Source organism: Nematolebias whitei, chromosome 3 (assembly GCF_014905685.2).
Source record: "Nematolebias whitei isolate Nwh7 chromosome 3, NemWhi1, whole genome shotgun sequence".
Classification (NCBI taxonomy): Eukaryota; Metazoa; Chordata; class Actinopteri; order Cyprinodontiformes; family Rivulidae; genus Nematolebias; species Nematolebias whitei.
Window position 1 is genome coordinate 56208690 of NC_056500.1, and position 6365 is coordinate 56215054.

Genomic DNA, 6365 nt, shown 5'->3' on the forward strand with positions numbered 1-6365 from the left:
CAGCCCTGAGCCTGCAGCCAGCCCTGAGCCTGCAGCCAGCCCTGAGCCTACAGCTAGCCCTGAGTCTGCAGCTAGCCCTGAGCCTGCAGCCTTTACAGTTTCTGTAAACTGCTGTAGGACCCACGCCACCTCCAGAGGGTTCTGCACCGTCTACGTCTGTTCCTGCCACCGAAGATCCAGCCGCAGAAGATCTGGTTCCAGGGGATCCGGCCGCAGAAGACCCTGCCTCCACTGACCCACCGTCCACCTCTGCTCCTTATCCTGCCAGCGAAGATCCGACTGCATAAGATCCAGCCACAGATGATCCGGCTGCAGAAGAACCTGCCTCCGCTGACCCACCATCCACTCCTGATCCTGCCGCTAAAGATCCTGCCACCGAAGATCTGGCCGCAGAAGATCCAGCCCCAGATGATCTGGCCGCAGAAGATCCCGTCGCTGCTGACCCGCCTGCCGATCTCCTCGCCGCTGACCCACCTGCTGAGCTTCTTGCCACTGACCCGCCTGCCGAGCTCCTCGCCGCTGACCTGCCTGCCGAGCTCCTTGCTCCTGGTCCGTCTACTGAGGTCCTTGCTCCTGGTCCGTCCACTGAGGTCCTTGCTCCTGGTTTGTCTGCTGAGGTCCTCACTCCTACTCGGTCCGCTGAGGTCCTCGCTCTTGCTCTGTCCGCTGAGGTCCTCGCTCCTGCTCCATCCGCTGAGGTCCTCACTCCTGCTCCGTTTGCTAAGTTCCTCGCTCCTGTTCCGTCTGATCTGTTCCTGCCTGATGGCTGGCATGTTGAACGACCTCCCAGCCGCCCGCCTGAACGGCCCCAGCCTGTTGGAAGATCTCCTGGCCGCCTGTCTGATCTGTTCCTGCCTGTAGAATGGCCTGATGGATGACCTCTCGACCGCCTGCCTGACCAGCCCCGGCCTGATGAATGGTGTCCCGGCCACCTGTCTGATCTGTTCCTGCCTGTAGAATAGCCTGGTGGACGACCTCTTGGCCACCTGCCTGACCGGCCCCGGCCTGATGAACGGTCTCCCGGCTGCCCGTCTGACCTGTTCCCATCTAAACGGCCTGTTGGACAACATCTCGACCGCCTGCCTGACCGGCCCCGGCCTTATAGCCTCCCTCCCACCCACCGGAACAATGACCTTGCTTGGGACAGTCTCCTGACCACCCAGACTTTTTTGTATTCCCCTGTTCGTGTTTAGTTTGGTTCCAAGTTTTGGGTTTATCAGTTTTTGTTTTGTCCTCATGTTTTCCTTGGGCCCTCCATCCTTTCAGTTCCTCCCTCCTCCTGCCCAAGTCTTTTTAGGTGTGTGTGTGTGTGTGTGTGTGTGTGTGTGGTGGGGGGGGGACTTTTTGGAGACACCAGGGGATGTCCTAGTGTACTGTAAGAATGGCACCATCTAGTGGGCCTTCCTTGTCTGTGCACCCTTGTGTGTCTCATTATTCTTGATTAGTTGCACCTTCTGTTCCAGGCTGTTTGTAATCATGTCCAGTCTTGTCTGTGTATTTAAGCCTGTCTGTGAGTCTTGTCCTTTGTCGTATCGTCATTGGGTATTGTCCTGTCCTGTCCCGTCTGACCTGATCTCGTCCAGAGCATGTTTTGTAAGTTACTGCCTCATCAGCCTTTTGGTTAATTATTAAAGTATTTATTTTTGTAATTCCTGCGGTCCTGAGTCTTACCTGCACTATTTGATTCACTACTGCTCTGCCTTGTCAGAAAACCCTGACATAAAGTCAAGTTTATTTGTCATTCACATCACAAGTGGTACATGAGGTGGAACAAAATTATGTACTCAGGGTCCCAGTTACAGCCAAAAATAGAAAAAATATAAAGTATAAAAGAAGAGAGTATATAAGGATCTAAAATATACACTAAGATATATGCCAAATGAACGCCAAATGGTACACTAAAAGATCTAAGATACATGCTAAACACTAATAATGTAAAACAATACGGTGTAACAACAGCAGCCCAAACATGAGGCTGTGTGAGCAGATGGGTATGAATGAATACAGCAGCATGAGATCAGAAGCATGGATCAGCAGCAACATGAGATCAGCAGCATGGATAATCATGGATAATGTTTACTGTTTTTAAGAGAAAAGTCTGAAACAGTAAAAGTTAGTAAGAGTATTGGAAACAAACTAAAAAAGTTGACATTTTCAAGTATATAGGGTTCAAAAGAAGTGTAAAAATTACTGTATGTGCTTAAACTCATATATTTTAGAAACTTTAAATATTAGTGTACATCATTCTGTGGTAAAATCTTAAAAATCTATAAAACTTAAACTGCAACTTATCCTGATCCTCAATAATCCAGGTAGAAAAATCCAAAAAAGTTCAATCTGGTCCTCTGGACATTCAAAAAAAAAAAAAAAAAAAAAGTAAAAAAAATGTAGAATCGTTTCATCTCTCACCCGAAAGACTTCCTCTGTCTGAGGAGCTGTATTCAGCTCAGTCTTATAAATAGCACCTTCTCAGAGTGGATCAACCAGTTTGCTGCTTACAACCAAAACCAGCTGCTCACATGATCAAGAAGGACCATCAGCCTAACAATGGATCATTAGCACACTGATGGCTTTTTACTATTCACAGGAGGCTGAGTGATACTAGCAATAACAGCATTGTAAGAGGGGGACAGTTGAACCCGGAGGCCTCCACCCCTGTTTAATGATGGACTGTTTCTTTTCACAAAGATGGCCTCTTTTACTCCTCTCTCAAAAAATCGTTCCTCTCCGTCCAGGATGTGAACATCTTCATTCCTGAAAGAGTGACCACTGGCCTGGAGATGAGTGTAGACCGCAGAATCCTGGCCTGATGATGTTGATCTTCTGTGCTGGGCCATCCTTTTGGCCAGTGGCTGTTTAGTTTCCCCGATGTAAGACTGATCACAGCCCTCCTGACACTGAACAGCATACACAATATTACTCCGTTTGTGCCGGGGGACTGGATCTTTGGGATGAACCAGTCTTTAATGTATTTTGGGGTTTAAAAGCCACTGGGACGTTGGGTTTAGAAAATAAACATCTCAGTTTCTCTGATACTCCCTCAACATATGGAATGACCACTGGTCTGGGTTCCTCCTTTTCACCTGTTGGGTGACTGGAGTCCTGTTTGGGTTTCTTCTCTGCTTTCAGGAAGGCCCAGTTAGGATATCCACATTGCTCTAGAGCCTGTTTTGTGTAGGATTTCTCCTTCTGCCTGGCTCCTGAGTTAGTGGGGATGCTGTCTGCTCTGTGATACAGAGTCCTGATGACTCCTAACTTGTGCTCCAAAGGGTGATGGGAGTCAAACTGCAAATACTGGTCTGTGTGGGTGGGTTTGCGGTACACCTCAGTTTGCAAATGTCCTCTATCAGAGACTGAGACCTCACAGTCCAAGAAAGCCAACTTGCCATTTTTTTCATCTTCTCGTGTGAACTTGATGTATTTATCCACAGAGTTGATGTGGTCAGTAAAATGTTGGACTTCCTGAGATTTAATTTTAACCCAGGTGTCGTCAACATACATGAACCAATGACTTGGTGGTGTCCCTGAAAAGGACGTCAAGGCTCTCTTTTCTACCTCCTCCATGTACAGGTTGGCAACAATAGGAGAAACTGGAGACCCCATAGCCCACCCATGTTTCTGCCTATAATATTGCTCCCCATATGTGAAGTAGGTTGACTGCAGGCACAGTTTCAAGAGTTGACACAGTTGTTCTGTGGAAAGCGTGGTCCTGCTGCTCAGAGTGGTGTCTGATTTTAATTTTAAACTGACCACCTCTACTGCATCATCAACAGGAATGCACTTAAAGAGTGATGTGACATCAAAAGAGACCAATGTTTCATCAGTCTCCATGATGACATCCCTCACCTTATCCACAAAGTCCATGGTGTTCTGTATGTGGTGTTCTGAGCTGCCAACGAAAGGGATGAGTACAGATGCTAGATATTTGGAAACATTGTAAGTGACAGAGTTAATCATGCTAACAATAGGTCTTAAAGGTACACCTTGTGGATTTTAGGTAAACCATACAGACTAGGTGTGGCCTCCCCTGGGTACAGTCTGTGGTACAGAAAACGGTCAATAGCCTTGTCCTGCTCCAAAATTTTCAGGCAATCTATCAATTTCTTCTTGTAACCACTTCCTGGATCTCTTTTCAGAGGTTCATAAGTGTTTAAGTCACTAAGGAGTGTCATAACTTTCTCATGATAGTCTTTCTGGTTCAAAATCACTGTGCACCTTCCTTTGTCTGCTGGGAGAATGATGATGTTTATGTCCTTGCTAAGAGTGGTGAGTGCATCCCTCTCCTCTCTACTGATGTTGGAAGGTGGTGGTTTGGCATTGCTGAGGCAGGCTGAAACTTTGATTCTGAGCTGTTCTGCTTCACCCTCTTTCATTTTGTTGTTGCGGATGGCTGACTCTGTAGCTGTGATCATCTACACCAGAGGAATTCTACTTGGTGCAACCGCAAAGTTCAGTCCCCTGGCAAGAATCTCTGTCTCAGGCTGGGTGAGCTGTCTGTCAGATAAATTCTTCACCCACTTTTCTGTCTCCCTGGCATGTAATTGACTACTGGAGTGTTGTCCTAAACTGAATGTGTTGTTATTGGAATAGTGATGGTGTTGATAAGTTATTAGTATTAGAGCCAGGCAGAAGGAGAAATCCCACACAAGACAGGCTCTAGAGCAATGTGGATATCCTAACTGGGCCTTCCTGAAAGCAGAGAAGAAACCCAAACAGGACTCCAGTCACCCAACAGGTGAAAAGGAGGAACCCAGACCCAGACCAGTGGTCATTCCATATGTTGAGGGGGTATCAGAGAAACTGAGACGTTTATTTTCTAAACATAACGTCCCAGTGGCTTTTAAACCCCAAAATACATTACGGCAAAGACTGGTTCATCCCAAAGATCCAGTCCCCCGGCACAAACAGAGTAATGTTGTGTATGCTGTTCAGTGTCAGGAGGGCTGTGATCAGTCTTACATCGGGGAAACTAAACAGCCACTGGCCAAAAGGATGGCCCAGCACAGAAGATCAACATCATCAGGCCAGGACTCTGCGGTCTACACTCATCTCCAGGCCAGCGGTCACTCTTTCAGGAATGAAGATGTTCACATCCTGGACAGAGAGGAACGATGGTTTGAGAGAGGAGTAAAGGAGGCCATCTTTGTGAAAAGAAATCGTCCATCATTAAACAGGGGTGGAGGCCTCCGTGTTCAACTGTCCCCCCTTACAATGCTGTTATTGCTAGTATCACTCAGCCCTCTGTGAACAGTAAACAGCCATCAGGTGCTAATGATCAATTGTTAGGCTGATGGTCCTTATTGAGCATGTGATCAGCTGGTTTTGGTTGTCGGCAGCAAAACTGGTTGATCCACTCTGAGAAGGTGCTATTTAAGAGACTGAGCTGAAAACAGCACCTCAGACTGAGGAAGTCTCTTGGATGAGAGACGAAACGTTTCTACATTTTTTTGTTGTTTTGCTTTGTTTTGTCTTTTTGAATGTCCAGAGGACCAGATTTAACTTTTTTAGATGATCTGTTAGCAGCATGATGACTGTGTTAGGAATGTTAGCCAAACCAATTTTGAGATTAATATCTGTTGGTTTGAGCCATGTTTGTGCCGACTATGGTCGATCAGCTTTGATATCTGTTGTTTATGGCAGCAGGCAATAAATATCAAAATGCCTCTACTGGGAACTGTCTTGAGCTTCAGAGCTTTTCCAAAAGTCTTACTTTTTGCATGATAATTTTCATCTATCACAGATGAACAGTGCGCTGCTATCAAAGGTCACACTATTCCCATTGGATCATGAACACTTTGTGTCCTTCCAAAGCTGTGGGAGGTGAAGCAAATGGAGAAACTGTCAGAGGAACAGAATCATAACGAACAGTTCATAAGTAGGTTGCTTCGGTGCTTGTTCATTCATAAATATAATGGTTGCCCTTTACATAGCCGATGCGGTTAATCAAATATTTTAGGGCATCAAGTTAAGTTCAAGTTTTCCACCTGCAGAATGTAGAATATTCAAGGATACATTTTTAGTTTTCCCCTTAAACTTTAATATTACCGTTCAAAACACTTTGACATAATTAACTTGCTGACAGAGAGTAAATTATTCCGTTTTGAGTAATAATAATACTGTATTTTAACAATGAAAATGAATAAGATAGCGTAAAACTTGCTGCTCAGCACTGGAGAGAGTCTCATTTAGTCAAAAACATGGAATGCAGCTAAAAATTCCAACTTTTGCTTCTGAATACTGTAGATGAACATATCCTGAGATATTCACCTGATTAAAACGGATTCTTTCATTTTTCTGGACTGAATATAAACGTGCATTGAATTTAATAAAATGTAACGTGAGACGTTATTTATCTTTGACCCATC

The 6365-nt window shown here is 45.5% G+C and overlaps 1 protein-coding gene across 1 annotated transcript in view; it reads left to right on the forward strand.

The window, feature by feature from the left end:
- Positions 1-6365, forward strand: part of aasdh (aminoadipate-semialdehyde dehydrogenase) — a 47269-nt gene that overhangs the window by 38509 nt on the left and 2395 nt on the right. The window lies entirely within an intron of this gene.